Raw genomic sequence first — 15,463 nt, forward strand, 5'->3', positions numbered from 1 at the left:
AGAGTTGCTAGCAAGTATTTACCATGGGGAAAAGTATTTTGTCCTGGGTTTTCCATTCAATTATAGGTGTGATGTTTCAGAAATGCCCGCAAAAGTACTGTAGCAAAAAGACCTTAGATGGGGACAATTAGCTAGTCAGTTAACACTTCTGCTAGCTGCTGTTTTCTGTTGGACACAGACTGAAGCCTTAGTGTAGGTAGATAATCTCATCCTGAGACAGAGGAAGACTTTTCTAATCCTTAACGGTGTCCTTTGGGACTTGTGTTAGAGTTTCATAGGGTATCACTGGGAATCAGCTGCAGATTTCCACAGAATTCTTTATTGTGAAAATTGCTACATCAAATGAACAATGAATTGGTTCACAGCTACTTTGGGGTAGATGGGTGGGAAGTATCACAATAGTTGTTTCCCAATTTACAAACCAGTAGAAATTTTTTCCCTTGAAAAATTGGACACATAGGTAGCTATAACTAGTCTGATGTTTAGCCTTTCATTCTATTACAGTGTTTTGTGTGCTAGCATCAGTGGAGAATGGGTTTGGGCAGGGTTGACACTATTTTATAGAATGATTATTAAAAGTCTGTATGGGATAAAAATTCAAAACAAATAATTTTCCTAGAGTTGTAGATTCAAACTAAAATTAAATCCACAGTTATTTTACTGTGGCTAGAGGTGGTAATCAAAGATTAAGTGGATTTGCCTCACTGGGGGTCCCCACTTACCACCAAAGCACCTGTAATCTCTGGATTGAGCCCTATTCCTGTAATGTAACTCATTTGGTTCTTTCACACTTCCCCCCCTTCAACTCTAATAGATTCCTGTGGCTTTTGTGTTATATTTTCATTGTTCTGATCAAATAATTATTCCCATCCCATCTTGCTCATGTTTCTTTGCATCATCATCTCCTTTGTTGTGCAAGATTTAAACTTGCATGCACTCCCTCTCCTCTTCTCCATACTAATCCCACCCAGGAATCATTCTGTGGATGAATAAAAGGTGTTGACTGTTCAGTATGTTTTCTGTGTATTGTCAGCTACTTTATTACTGCCTCTCTTCAGTTCTTTGCTGCTAAGAATGTGAAGATGTTCATTTAAATCTCTAGGCTTCTGTCAAGTCACAATGGAACGGATGCCTGAGATCGGGTGGATGCTTTGAGTAAAACTGAAAGCTGCGTCTAACTTGTGTCAGCAGCTAAGTGGTGCAGAATGCAGAAATACCATCCTCAGAGGATACAGAAAAAGCCTCTTCAGAGTGGGACTATTTTCCCAGAAATATGAAACTTACTAATTTCTAGTGTCCAGGGATTTATAATCATAGTGAATGAATAGAAATTTAAGATTTTGTAGTTGTCTTTCAAAGAATATTGGAGATCCAAAGTATGTTCTCAAAGTGCAAGCACAAACTGTGTTCATCCCAGTACTCTCTTCTCTGAGAAATTTCCATCAATATCATTTATTTTTCTCGGAGCATATCTCAGTTTGGAGTCCTAGGAAACATCATTCAGGGGCATCTGGATGGTTCAGTCAGTTAAACATCTGACTCTTGATTTCAGCTCAGGTCATGATGTCACGGTTCCTGAGTTCAAGCCCCATGTTGGGTTCTGCACTGGCACTGTGGAGTCTGCTTGGGATTCTCTCTCCCCCCTCTCTCTCTGCCTTTCTCTCTCAAAAATAAATAAACATTTAAAAAAAAAGAAACATCATTGATATAGCCATTAAAAGGAGGGAGGTGAACATTATGCCAAGGAAAGATATGTCTGCTACCATGTTTAACATATATTCAGTGTGTATTATATAATCCAATTGTGTTATACACACACCAGACACACACACATAACCCAGAGAACAAACAATTAAATTGCATACACCAAAAAATTAGCTGGGGATATCTCTAAGGGCTAGGATTACAGAGGATTCTTACATTTTTCTTTATGGTCATCTCTATTTTCACAATGATGAAAACAATATTATATATTACAAATTAAACCACAGACAATTGACTTCATACATAGAGGGCCTCCAAGGGTATGAGACTTAACATTAGGAACAGAACAAAAAATCCATGTTACACTTGTATGATTTCAAAAGGAGTAACTTACAGGTTTCATAATGATTCACTGGTTCTGAAGGTGAAAACAAGTTCTGATACATTTCAAATTAATTTCATTGAGGCTTTCAGTGTGCCCATTTAGTGTTCCAATGTTTTGCTTATATCTAACACTAGTTTCAGATGGTGTGGGAAGGAAAAAACAAAGTTTTTTTTAAGGCAGTGTCATCACATTTTATCCTCAAATTTGGAAACAAAAGTTTATTGTGCCCTTCTTCTACACATACATGTATGCCCTTCTTTTGAGATACTTAAAGAAAGTTCTTCTACTTCCTCTTATGCCTTTTTGAAAGTTGGATCTTTTTAAAAATTTATTTAGTGTTTTTTGGTCTCCTTCCAAAAGCTTTATGACAGCTGAGTTTAAGTGGCTGCTTCAGGCTACAGAAGTCAAAAGATGAAATTGAATTATGCTTCCAGGATTAGCATACAAAATCAAGAAAAATTTCATTCATTATGATTAATTAATCCAGAGGCACAGTGGTAGTATTATGATTATATTGTATCTGGAACTTGGCATATTTTCAACTGACATTTACATGGTAAAGGAGAAAAGGGAATGGTAACTCTGTGCCTGGCAAACTGCTCAATAATAGACAGGCTGGGGAAAAAAAGAAAATAAAAGAACAAACGAGATCAAGGAGAAGAAAAGATGATATATATTGCATATGGGGGTTGGATCTTTTGAGATTTGTCTCACTTGATTATTTCCTGGAAAATCCTGTAATATGGCATAATGAATGGCTTACAAGTCAGTTACCCTCAATACTGTTTTTACTATATGACTCAATTTGTCGTACATGGTGTTATAATGAAAGTTACTCACAATGATAGTGACATTGAGTAATAAAAGTGACAAGTGAGTAATAAAAAAACATTTCAGGGGTGCCTGGGTGGCTCATTCAGTTGAGTGTTTTACTCTTGATTTTGATCCCAGGGTCATAGGATCAAGTGCTGAGCTGGGCTCTTTGCTGAGTGTGAAGTCTGCTTAAGATTCTCTCTTTTCTCTCCCTCTGCCCTGACTCTCAGGCTTAAACAAAGAAACAAAAAACCAAAACATTTCAAAAATGCCTGTTCAAGAAGAGGCATTGCTAGCAAGAGTTGTCTTCTCAAATCCTTTTATATGGACTCCTTTCCTTTGTTTTAATAAACTTCAAAGTAAGATTACCTGGGATTTGTATTACCATCTAGCAAAACAACTGGTGTATCTACTGGACCGGGACCAGCTAAGGAGGGAGACTTCTCAAGGATGAGGCAGATGGAGAAAAACAGGGAGAGAAAAAGAAAGTGAGAGAGAGAAGGGAGAGAATTAGGAGTGAATCCCATTAGCCATTGCTCTAAGAACACTGATGAAACAAAACAAAATCCCTGTGGCATGCAACAATAAATACATATTTGCCATGCATCTGTGGGTCAATTCTGCTGGTTTCTACGGGGCTTGCTCATGCATATGCAAATCAGGGGTAGGTCAGTTGCCCTAGGTTAGTTGATACCACTGGGCTTCTCAGCTTTAAGTTGCAGGTCTGTAGGTCAGCTAGGGGTCTCTGCTCCCCATCTTTCTTGGACCAGCCGGCCAGCTGAGGCATATTCTTCTTATGACAAAGATAGAGGCCCGAGAGAGCAAGTTCCACTGCACCAACAGCTCCAAGCCTAAATGCCCATGACATCTGTAAACATCTCATTGGTCAAAGGAAGTCACATAGCCTGGGCATTAGTGGGATGTGGAAATAGGAGACCCCAGAGAGAGTGAGAGAGAGTAAAGAACTGGGAGCAATAACTCCATCATCACAGGAGGTGAAAGCAGAAGGGGGAATGAGTGTGAGAGAGACCTGGAAACAAGCAATTTCCTTTAGATCTTCCCCAACTAATGGCCTAGCAAATGAGGGAAGGCATGCTGTAATAGGTTTGACCCTTTAAAGTGTTGGGATCATCATTAAAATTTATTTTGAAGGATTCTTGCTAATAAGGTGGTGATTTGGGGGAACACATTCTATTGTGGGTTACAATCCCACTTTGGCAGCAACTTTCCAGTATGTTGGCATGAAGTTTTTTTCTGAGCAGTGTGGGAGAAAGTTTCTTTTCTGGGGGCCTGTGAATTTCCATTTGTCATTAATTTCGAATGACGTTGTCATCATGACAGCCCATGGGCCTTACAGATGCAAACATCAGATAAGGCAGGTAGGTGTAAGCCAGGTTGTTCTCTGAAATGTACTGTTCATAAGTGCTATATATGGATGAGGATCCAAAATATATTTCATATATGAGAAAGCCAGTTAAAGACAAAGAGCACTCTAATTATCAAGGCACATATTGGAATACTTACAAAAGAGTGGCCTCTATATCTGGTTATAGATCCATTTGTGTAACATTATGCAAAGGAAACCCTTTATACTCCTTGAGGAATCTCATTTTCTATACATGTAAAATGAGATATTTAAATGGGGCAAAACTCACCTGAATAACTGGAACACCTATACTGAAATAATCAATCAAGTCTGTAATTTTGATGAAACTAAATGTGTTCTACTTTCAGTGTTTTGCAAAAGCTTTGTGGCATGAGCATCTATTTGAACATGTAGGTAACTTCTAGGCAATACCAGGATCAGACATTGCACTGGAAAAGATAACTGATATCTTTTGTCTGCCCAACACTCTTTTCTTCAGATGTCCACTGCTTCTCTACTATAGGAGATTCTGCGGAAATTGTCAGTCAGGGGACCCTGCCCTCCTACCACTACCACTATTTGACCATAACTAAAGCAATGAGACTGTATCTCCTGAAACTGTGTATCTTAAGGGGTGATACCCAGGGATGGAATCCCATGAACAAGTGTAAAGCAGATGGAGCTGAGCCATCCAATGGCAAGGTACTAAAGAGAGAGAGTGTGCTCTTAAGTTCCATTACCTAGATCTTCAGAGTTTCCCTGGTTTTGACCTTTTCCAAGACTAGAAGTTTTTTCTTTGGCTCTGTAACCACTCTCTTTCTAATAAATTGATTTTTTGTTTATGTTAGCCAGAGTCAATTTTTTTTAGGTTTATTTTATCTATCTTGAGAGAAAGACAGAGAGCACAGGAGAGGCAGAGAGAGGGAGAGAGAGACAGAATCCCAAGCAGACTCCCCACTGTCAGCATGGAGACTGATGTGAGGCTCAAACTCACAAACCTTGAGAGCATGACCTGAGCCAAAATCAAGAGTTGGGTGCTTAACTAACTGAGTGACCCAGGCGCCCCCAGTGTCAATTTTTGTTGCTTGCAACCAAACAAACCATGCTTGATAATATGGATGGAATCAATTGGCCTCCATTCCACTTTCATTCTAATTGGAGAGACTTGAAAGCCAATATGCTCATCTCTCATACTCCCTTATAGCTAGAGTTCTGGATGTAATTCCAGTTCCATCAATTCAATGCATTAGTATAAGATTTAGAAGTCTGAAGTGAGAGAGGCCATTTTCCTGTTCCTTCGTGGCTGTCCTTATTGATAAGCATGGTTGTAAAACTCTGAAATTTCTCTGCAGCAGTATCCTTCTGTCTGCTGTCTAGCTTTCTTAGGAAGCTAGATGAGAAGTTGGGATGGTGGCGGCAGCAGCAGTGGCTGGCTCTGACCTCTTAATCCCTGCATTGTAATTTCTTGGGTACCCAAGATTGGTGGTAGCAGTGAGAGCAGAGTGCTAGCATGTTCTTAATTTAGGCTTGCCTTCAATGGTGGGTCATTGGTAGTAGCCGGTGGTGGGTCAGTTCTGTACTATTCTGCCATCATTTCTAGAGATCCAGACTACAGTCTGATCCTTCCACACCTCTAATGATTTTATAAGAATTCATTTTTGGTATTAAATTCTTCCTGCTTATAAATATCTGAAGTGGTCTTTCTTTCCTGTGCTGAATCTTGGTTAATATAGAATCCTAAGTGATACAAATACATGAATGATCTAGAAAAGGATCATATGAGCTGATTGGGTAGGGATATGTAAATTAAGCTAATGTACTACAAGGATGGTCAAATTAATTTTGTACTTGAATTTTCTATTTCATCATCAACAGATATGTACTTATATCATTAAGAATACAGGAGGGGCGCCTGGGTGGCGCAGTCGGTTGAGCGTCCTACTTCAGCCAGGTCACGATCTCGCGGTCCGTGAGTTCGAGCCCCGCGTCGGGCTCTGGGCTGATGGCTCAGAGCCTGGAGCCTGTTTCCGATTCTGTGTCTCCCTCTCTCTCTGCCTCTCCCCCGTTCATGCTCTGTCTCTCTGTGTCCCCAAAAAAATAAATAAACGTTGAAAAAAAAATTAAAAAAAAAAAAGAATACAGGAGCTATAATATTTGTAAGATATAAATAAACATTGAGTTATAAGAATTCAAATTTTGCAAAGTAATTAAGGGAATTTCCTTATAATAATTTTGTCTAATATTAATATAGTTACAGCAGACAGTTTTTTAATTGAAAAGTTGATTCTGAGGGGCACTTGGGTGGCTTAGTCATTTGGGTGTCTGACTTTGGCTTAGGTCATGATCTCACCATTCATGGGTTCCATCCCTGCATCAGACTCTGTGCTGACAGCTCAGAGCCTGGAACCTGCTTCAGATCCTGTTGTCTCCCTCTCTCTCTGCCTCTCCCCCACTTGTTCTGTGTCTCTCTCTGTCTCTCAAAAATGAATAAATGTTAAAAAAATTTATCTTAAAAAAAGAAAAGTTGATTCTGAAACACATTTGGAAGAACAAAGAACCAAGAGACTCCTAAAGAACTAGTAGAACAAGGTAAAGGGACTTGCCTTACCAGATACAAATTTATTCCAGAACAATAATTAATAAAGTAAAGTGGTATTGTTACTTTGTGGAAACTGACAGAACAGAATGGAATATCTAAGAAGAGACTCACACAATATGGAAACTTCATGTATGACAGGGCTGGCAATGAGGATCAGTGGAAAGAGTGGACTAGTCACTCCAGTATACTGAGAAAACTAGCGATAGGAAGAAAAAAGGCCTACTTCATTCTTTCTCCTCTACACACACACACACACACACACACACACACACACACACACACTTCAAAATGGTTTGGTGATTTATCCATGAATAGCAAAATTTCAAAATTTTAAAACTTTGAGAAGAATATAGAATAGCTTTAAGACTTCTGGGTAGGGGCACGTGGGTGGCTCAGTTGGTTAAGCATCTGACATTGGCTCAGGTCATGATCTCATGGTTCCTGAGTTTTAGCCCTGGTTCACGCTCTGTGCTGAAGCTCGGAGCCTGGAGCCTGCTTTAGATTCTGTGGCTCCCTCTCTCTCTTTGCCCCTCCCCCACTCATGCTCTGTCTCTCTCTCTCTCTGTTTCAAGAATAAACATTAAAAAATAAAAATTTAAAAAATGTAAAAATATAAAAGACTTCTGGGTAAGGTTGAGTAGAGAAGACAACAAGATACAAACATTAAAAACCACGAAAAAAAAGATTTGTCTTGTCTTTGACTGCAGTTAGTTCCTGAAAGACACAGAAGTCTAGTCAGATAAAAGTCACATACCTTAGATATTGATCCTTCCTGGTACTCCACACTTGGCAGCAGAATCACATCCAACTGACTGGGACATAACAGGAACACAGAGTTAGGGACTAAGAGAAGGTGTTGTGTAGACCAGGCATGCAGGGGGGTTAGCCAGGTGGGTGTCACATAAGGAAGACTTACTACCATTCCAGAAAAAGTTAAGATGTATGGGAGGGATAAAATTCAACATAGACTCTCATATCAGACCTCATTGTAATGTCTTGTTTTTATTTTCTATCATATTATCCATAATAATAGGGATTTGTGGCTTTATTTATTATAAATTCTGTTCATTGAAAACCCTTGTAGAACATATGGCATCTCAAGTTCCCATAAATATGAGGGCTTTAGATCACTAAGCTAATAACTAATTTTTTTAATCACTGGGTATCTATTATATTTCAATATAATGTAAGATGTCTTAAAATGTAAGAGTTAGCAAAAGGCTCTATTGACATTTTAAGGGCTGAGGAGGCAAAATGGTGAAAAATCCCTTCCTCGGAATGAAAGGACTGTTGAAGGTAAGATGGAGAGTGAAATCATAAGGTAAGACACAAGTGGAGAAACAAAAATGGGCAAGGTCTCACCTAGAATTCATAGATGAGAATAACAAAAACCAAGTACTTGAAATGGAAAACAATTTTTTACTTTTTATACTATTGCAAACATTCTTCCAAGGTAAAGAGACCATTTTAATAAAATAGAAATCTATCCATAATAACAATTTAGAAATAGGCTCATGTTTAAAAAAAAAAACAACACTGTGTTTCTTAAAACTTTATAAACAAAATCCTGTAGACTGATATCATTGAACAAGGATAGGTATTTTGCTTTTTATTTTAACATTTTTTTAAAGTTGAGAAACAGCTTTCTTCTCAAAGATTTCTTGATATGTTAGATAAAATACAAAGAGAAGGGAATAATGTCTTAAAAGGAGGCACCTAATAACTTTAGCCCAAACATGTAAAAGCTTATAGATCTCAAAATTAGTAGACCTGAATTCAAATAATTAGTCTTGAAAACTTAAGCAAATTTCCCAAATGTATTACATTTTTATTTTCTTGTCTGTAGTATGAGATTATTGTACAAAATGATATAAAAAGCAAAAGTGAAAATCCAGACGGGCCTTATGCACCAGGAAAGTTCCAGACTGAGTGTAACAGGAAACCAGAGAAGAAAACTTAACAAGAGCACAACAGAGCCTCTTAAGAGAGGCTGGGTACCTAGCAAGCTAATAAGGCAGGTGGCATCCAAAACAGGAAAACATTATCTAAAGTTAATGGAAACTGAACCTCCTGAACTGGATGAAACTCCAGGTAGCAGAATCGGGGTGGGGGGGTGTCTAAGAATGAGGCTGCTTTTGCTGATAAATACACGTGCTGTCAAGTGTGGAACCAGTGCTCCTTAGAGCACCCCTGACATTAGAGTTTGGGATTAGGAGAGCTTGATCTAAGAGATGGGGCCAAAGGACTGAAGGAAGGTGACAGCAGCAGCTGGGGAACCAGGAACCTAAATAGCACTGTGGCTTTTAAGACATTAAGTTCCTCACAGAAGAATAAAGATTTCATTAGCACTTTTGTAGAACCAGAAAACATAGTCCTAGACAGGCTGTATGGCTGTCAGCCCAGAAACTTCACTGTAAATCATTTGGAAAATCATGTTTGTCAACAGAAAATTAAAATGCCTTTAATGGTAGTTGCTTAAATGTCTTTTGGTGTTTTCACCACAGCCTCTTTTCCTGGGGAGAAAATTTCAAATTTGTCATTATTATCCTCTTTTAGAAGTGGCTCAGGGCAGTTGTTGTATGAAACATAAACCAAAACACAACAATCAACTTCTGAACGGGATGCCAGTGTCGTATATGGAAGCAGCATGTAAACCACAAAGGGAGGAGTGTAGCAGCAGATTTGTCAGGTTGCCAATACAAGACAATGTCAAAATTTCCATAACTAGGTCTGCCTTTAGAATATTTTATGTTTTTCAAATCGGACCTGGGGTTTTCTGCAATGATGAATAGTAACACCCTAAGCAGCAAAGTCTTAATCAGTACTACTCTGAAATTTGTAACTGAAAATTAATCAAGTCACCCTGTTGAGGTTAAGAACATGATTATGTGATAATGTTGCTCATTTCACACATGGAAAAATCCCAGGGCAGTTAGGGGGCCTATTAAGCCATTTGTATTTTTAAATCATTTATTCAGATTCAACTTTTCTGGACTTGTTTTATAAGCTGTTGCTTTCTATGTGTGTTAATCTCTACATCTCTCTGCCTGATTTTCAATACAATATAGTGTCACAGAACGAATGTTGGATTATGGCTCATTTTTACCACATACTTTCTGTGAATGACTGAATCAGGTTTCTAAATTTTCTGATACTTTCTCCAGTCTGCAAGGATAATCATACCCACTTTACAGTCTTGTCATGAGGAATAGCCTGAGGGAAGGCCTGGCATTCAGCACATGTTAGTTTCCTTTCTTGGTCTGCAACCAGCTCCACCCTACCTACTTAGCCACATTTCCTACTCATTTCTAAACCTACAACTTTCACTCCAGCAAGACAAGTCTCCTTAATGTTCCTGCCATGTTACTTCTCACATCCCACTTTAGGTTATGCTTGTGGCTGTATTCTCTTTACCTCATTTCTACTCATCTTTCAGGTCTATAAGGCAATCATGTCTACACATAAGTATCAAAAAAAATGGAAATGAATCATGTTATTTTATTTATACCTTTAACATTTTTTCTTAGCCAACTATTTGTGTAGACAGACATTCCTTAACTTGTGAATATCATGGGGCGTGCATGAAATAGATTTACTGGCATTTACAATTATACAACTTTTTTTTTTTTAATTTTTAAAAAAATTTTTTTTTCAATGTTTATTTATTTTTGGGACAGAGAGAGACAGAGCATGAACGGGGGAGGGGCAGAGAGAGAGGGAGACACAGAATCGGAAACAGGCTCCAGGCTCTGAGCCATCAGCCCAGAGCCCGACACGGGGCTCGAACTCACAGACCGCAAGATCGTGACCTGGCTGAAGTCGGACGCTCAACCGACTGCGCCACCCAGGCGCCCCTACAACTTTTTTTTTTAATGCTTATTTATTTTTGAGACAGAGACAGAGTGTGAGTGGGGGAGGAGCAGAGAAAGAGGGAGACACAGAATCTGAAGCAGGCTCCAGGCTATGAGCTGTCAGCACAGAGCCTGATGCAGGGCTCGAACTCACGAACTTTGAGATCATGCCCTGAGCTGAAGTCAGACGCTCAACTGCCTGAGCCACCCAGGCACCCCTACAATTGTACAAATATTTATCGCTTGGCTACTATGCAGAGGATATAAAGTTGAGAGAACAATCAGTCCCTTCCCTTGTAGGCCCATGATTCCCTTGGGAAGAAATTTGAGTGATACTGCATGTTTTACTTTTCACTCAGCTAAGATAGTTATTATGAATTATCCCATATCTTTATATTTGGTGAAATTCAGGCCATAGCCTTTCACTTATATTTTCTACATAGTAAAATGAGATTGTGTAGTCAACATTTTAAATAATGTATTTTGATTTTTAAACAAGATGCTATAATTTCTATCTACACAATCTAAAATTTATATTGAGTAAAAAATAGACAATTTCTTTTAAATTTGCCAACAGATTATGGCTTGGTAAGTGATTCGTTAGGAATTAAACAAGGGGCTTAGTAAGGTGATGTGATCAGAATGCATTCTCAAGAGTTACATTTATCAATCAAATAAAGAATATGTTTTAAGTACTAGAATACATGTCAATCCATGTAATTCTTTGCCTTCTTTCAGTGAAAAGTAAATCTGGTTAACTAGGTTTAAGTGTGTTTTCTCAACTTTGTTCGCATAACTTATATTTGAACTCAAAGTTCCCACCATGATTTATTAGTTTTAGGCAGAAGGCTCATCTGTCTTCTTCTGGAATATTCTCTATGTGCCCTATTAATGTCTCCATCACATAGACTAAAACTTTTTCTTGTGTTCACTAAGAAGACCTTATTGCTTGGAAAATAAAAAAGGAGGGGCACCTAGGTGGCTCAGTCGGTTAAGCATCCAATTTCAGTTCAGGTCATGATCTCGCGGTTCATGAATTCGAACCCTGCATCAGGCTCTGTGCTGACAGCTCGGAGCCTGGAGCCTTCTTTGGATTCTGTCTGTCTGTCTGTCTGTCTCTCTCTCTCTCTGCCCCTCCCCCATTTGTACTCTCCCTCTCTCTCCCTTTCTTTCTCTCTCTCAAAAATAAATAAAACATTTAAAAAAATATAAGCATCTGACTCTTGATTTCAACTCAGGTTATGATCTCATAGTCAGAAATCCAGCCCCTTGTTGGCCTCCCAGCTGAGTGTGGAACCTGCTTACGACGCTCTCTCCCTCTCGCTCTGCCCCTTACCCCCACACATTCTCTCTCTGCCTGTCTAAAAAAAAAAAAGGAAAGAAAAGAAAAAAGGAAGCAATGACATAGTTCCAGACAAGACAAGATTTAGTTTGGGGTGATGTGGTAGGGTGGTAAGGAATTTTTACTGATTTCTTCTGGGTAGAAGAAGGATATGCTCTCCTTGTGTTAGAAAAGTTACATGGGGGTGACAGTCTTTAGCCCTTTGAGCTGCTCTTCTGTCTGAGAACCTGCTGAGCATGATTACAGATCACGAGTTAGGCTTGGGTTTTCCCAAGCTGGCTGTAGAGACAACTTGTCTAGGCTCCAGTGAACAGCCACAGCCCACAGAGAATGTGTGTTTACCCAGACCTTTTCCATGGTTTACTTCTGAAAATTAGTTTAACCACATGAGAATCTAGTTAGACTCTTGGAATTATAATCTTTGACTGGCACATAACCCAAACATTCTTTATAGGATTTGGAAAGCAGATTGAAGCTTAAAAAATATGGAAAGAATAGTAGGAACTTAGTCTAAACTTCTTTCAGGTCTACCTGAAATCCACTTTTTGAAGCATAGGTTCCTACCACCAAATCATCTAATTTTACTAGATGTAATTTGGAAGCAGAATTTTAGTGAGACACAGTGACAGATAATTTTTCAGTCCTCATGCAATTTGGAAGGTAAAGGTATGTGAAAAGTTCCCATATTAAACCAGACATATTCCATTCAGTTGTTTAGAAGGATAGATTTTTGTAGGATAAGGTCAATTTTATAGTATATACTGGTGATATTTCATACATGAACCAAGGTCAGTCCTATGGTTGATAAACTGGAATATAAATTTGATAGATAAATTCCTATCTTTAGGAATCTTCAAGCTATTATATCTGCATTTCTGAGTGCAATTAAAAGACTGTTGCTTTTTTGAAAACACATTGCTTTTCTTGTTAAGAATAAACCATATTTACTAATAGAAAGAAAAAGCTTATCCATAGGAGAAAGCTAGCAAAAAACTTGCTATGCAGTGAAGAACTTACCTTTTCTAGTTCTAACATTCAGTAGCTGAAAGCAGATCATTGCCATAAAGAAGTATTTACCAATTTTAAAAGGTCTTGGCCCATCATAGCTAGTGTTAGATTTGGAATATAGCTTTTGTTGCCAAGGTGACAAACACTTATAAATATAACACATCTTCTAATGTGCTTTTAACTTGGTATTTTTATGGCTTTTAAATCAGATACCATTAGCAAATATATTAGGTAATTTAGCTGAAAGACCATTTTCCTCTAACACTTTTTGTTACATTTCCCCAGGTATTTCAGTAAATGTCTGTTGTGACATTCTACTCCTGCTAGGCTTCCAACGTAAGGGGATACATAAAGTACATCTGGTAAAGATTAACATATATTACCTTGCCTTTTTCGTATTGATCACCGAAAAATGTATAAAAGAGAGTTAAATTTATAGTCTCCTTGAAGAGCATTCATTGTTCCTATTGTTATTTTGGGGTCTCTACCCCCTCCCCCAAATAACAATCTGGCTTTAAGATTCAATACACAGAGGAGAGGGTTTTGGGACAGCATAATAACTATATATTAACACTCCCCAAAACCTCCACACCTACAATGCTTTCCCTTAGATATCAAAAAAAGAGGGGGGCAATGGGGAAAATAATTACAATAGACCATCTGGAGCCCTAGTATTTCCATGAGTTTCAGTATATTGTTCCAAACAATAAATCCAACAGCCCAGGCAAGGAAAGAATTAGCTCTAAGTGTATTCACTGGATTTTTAAAAGAAGGCTTGTGAGGTGGACATATTTGTCACAGCAAAGATAAAATCAGGTGAAACATATTTGGTTTAAGCCCAAATTTGCATTAATTGTTACCTTGTCAGAAATTCTTCTTAGAAGATCGTCCATTAATTCATTCTTTCTTTTTTCTTTCATTGACTTCACCAACAGACATTTAAGAAACATCAACCATGTTCCAAGCACTGGAGAAACAGAGATGAGCAAGTCCTGGCCTTCAAGAATATATTATTACAAAAGAGGTAGGCAAAAAAATGAAGTATTATAACACACTGTTAAGTGCTAAAGTAGAGACTGCACACAAAGAAGGGGTCAGAGATGAGTCCCCAAAGAGGAAAGACACTTTGCAAATTGGTTTAAGAAAATCAAGATGGAAAAGAAGAATATATTTTACTTAAACAGCAAAACTCTTGACACTTAAGATTTTGTATAGTAAGTTTAGAATTACTATTTCCTTACTGTGTGATCCTGAATGCCTCTCTGTACCTCAGTTTTACGCCTGCTATGTAATATAATTATCTTTGCCACCCGCGTAGCTTATAGAAGACTGTTGATAAAAATAATGAGATATGGGTGGTGTAGCTATTTGAATTCTTAGGAAAAGAAAGATGATGTGTAAACACACAGCATCCTTATTATTCCAAGCAGTAGCATTTGGGATAATTGCTGTATAATGCTACACGTGTGTGTGTGTGTGTGTGTGTGTGTGTGTGTGTGTGTGTGGTTTGTTTCTTTATAGAAAAGTAAGTGCTAATGTTGAGTTTCTCTAATAACTTTGGAAGCAATTCTAATCCAGCAGACAAAACATAATAATCTTTAGAGTAAGTTAAATCCCTTTGTATTTGAGTAGATTTTGTTATTTACCAAGGTCTTAGGCAATTTTACCACAGTTATGAAAAGCAGTGCCCAACAAGCACAGCACTCTCTGCCACTGCCTGAAATACACTATTGCAGACAGGCCAGGAGCTTCTTTACAACAGACACAGCTCTGAGCATGTGTGTGTGTGCTCTAGTGCGCATGCGTTTGTGTCGTGTGTGCGTTCCTGAGCCTTGGGCTTGTCAAAAACAAAAAAAGAGCTGCGAACGAGCTGAAACTGGCTAGCATACCTGAAGCAGCTGTTACATCGTGGCGCCTGGATTCTTGTCTCAGGCTCCGGACTGGCTCCCCGCCCCCTTCTCAGCCTCTTCCTACTCCTCCTTTTAATAGTTTTGTAACTTTGTCTATCACTGTCTTTCTTCCTGCTTCCTGTGACTTGGTGGGTGATTCCCATGGCTTGATACTGTGCTCTGGTCCTGCTGCCAGGCATTCCAGGACTTTCTGACTGGTGGAAGAACCCATGCTGGTCAGGGCATGAAGTCTCAAGAGAAAAATGACCTTTAGCACTCTTATCTGTTTTATCTTTCCTTTCACCCATTCAGTCCCTTGCTCTGTCTTTCTCCCCAGCTCTGTGGAGTTCTCACGTTGATTTTTGTGAAGATTAGCCATGAATTGCATGGCAACCAGGGAGAGTGACAATTCAAGGCAGACCTGCTCTTGGGCCCTGAAACTTGCTTCCAGCTACCTCAGCAAGGTACTGTCTACCGACTTGACCTGGAATTTGCCAAGGCAGTCC

At 38.7% G+C, this 15,463-nt stretch overlaps 1 long non-coding RNA gene across 2 annotated transcripts in view; it reads left to right on the top strand.

The window, feature by feature from the left end:
* Positions 1-15,463, top strand: part of LOC123606461 — a 283,317-nt gene that overhangs the window by 58,153 nt on the left and 209,701 nt on the right. For both annotated transcript variants that reach the window (XR_006716295.1, XR_006716294.1), the window contains exon 3: positions 14,004-14,092. This is a non-coding gene — a long non-coding RNA (uncharacterized LOC123606461). The remainder of the gene's footprint in view (positions 1-14,003; positions 14,093-15,463) is intronic.

The sequence above is a fragment of the Leopardus geoffroyi genome, chromosome A2 (genome assembly GCF_018350155.1).
Source record: "Leopardus geoffroyi isolate Oge1 chromosome A2, O.geoffroyi_Oge1_pat1.0, whole genome shotgun sequence".
NCBI classification, from domain to species: domain Eukaryota; kingdom Metazoa; phylum Chordata; class Mammalia; order Carnivora; family Felidae; genus Leopardus; species Leopardus geoffroyi.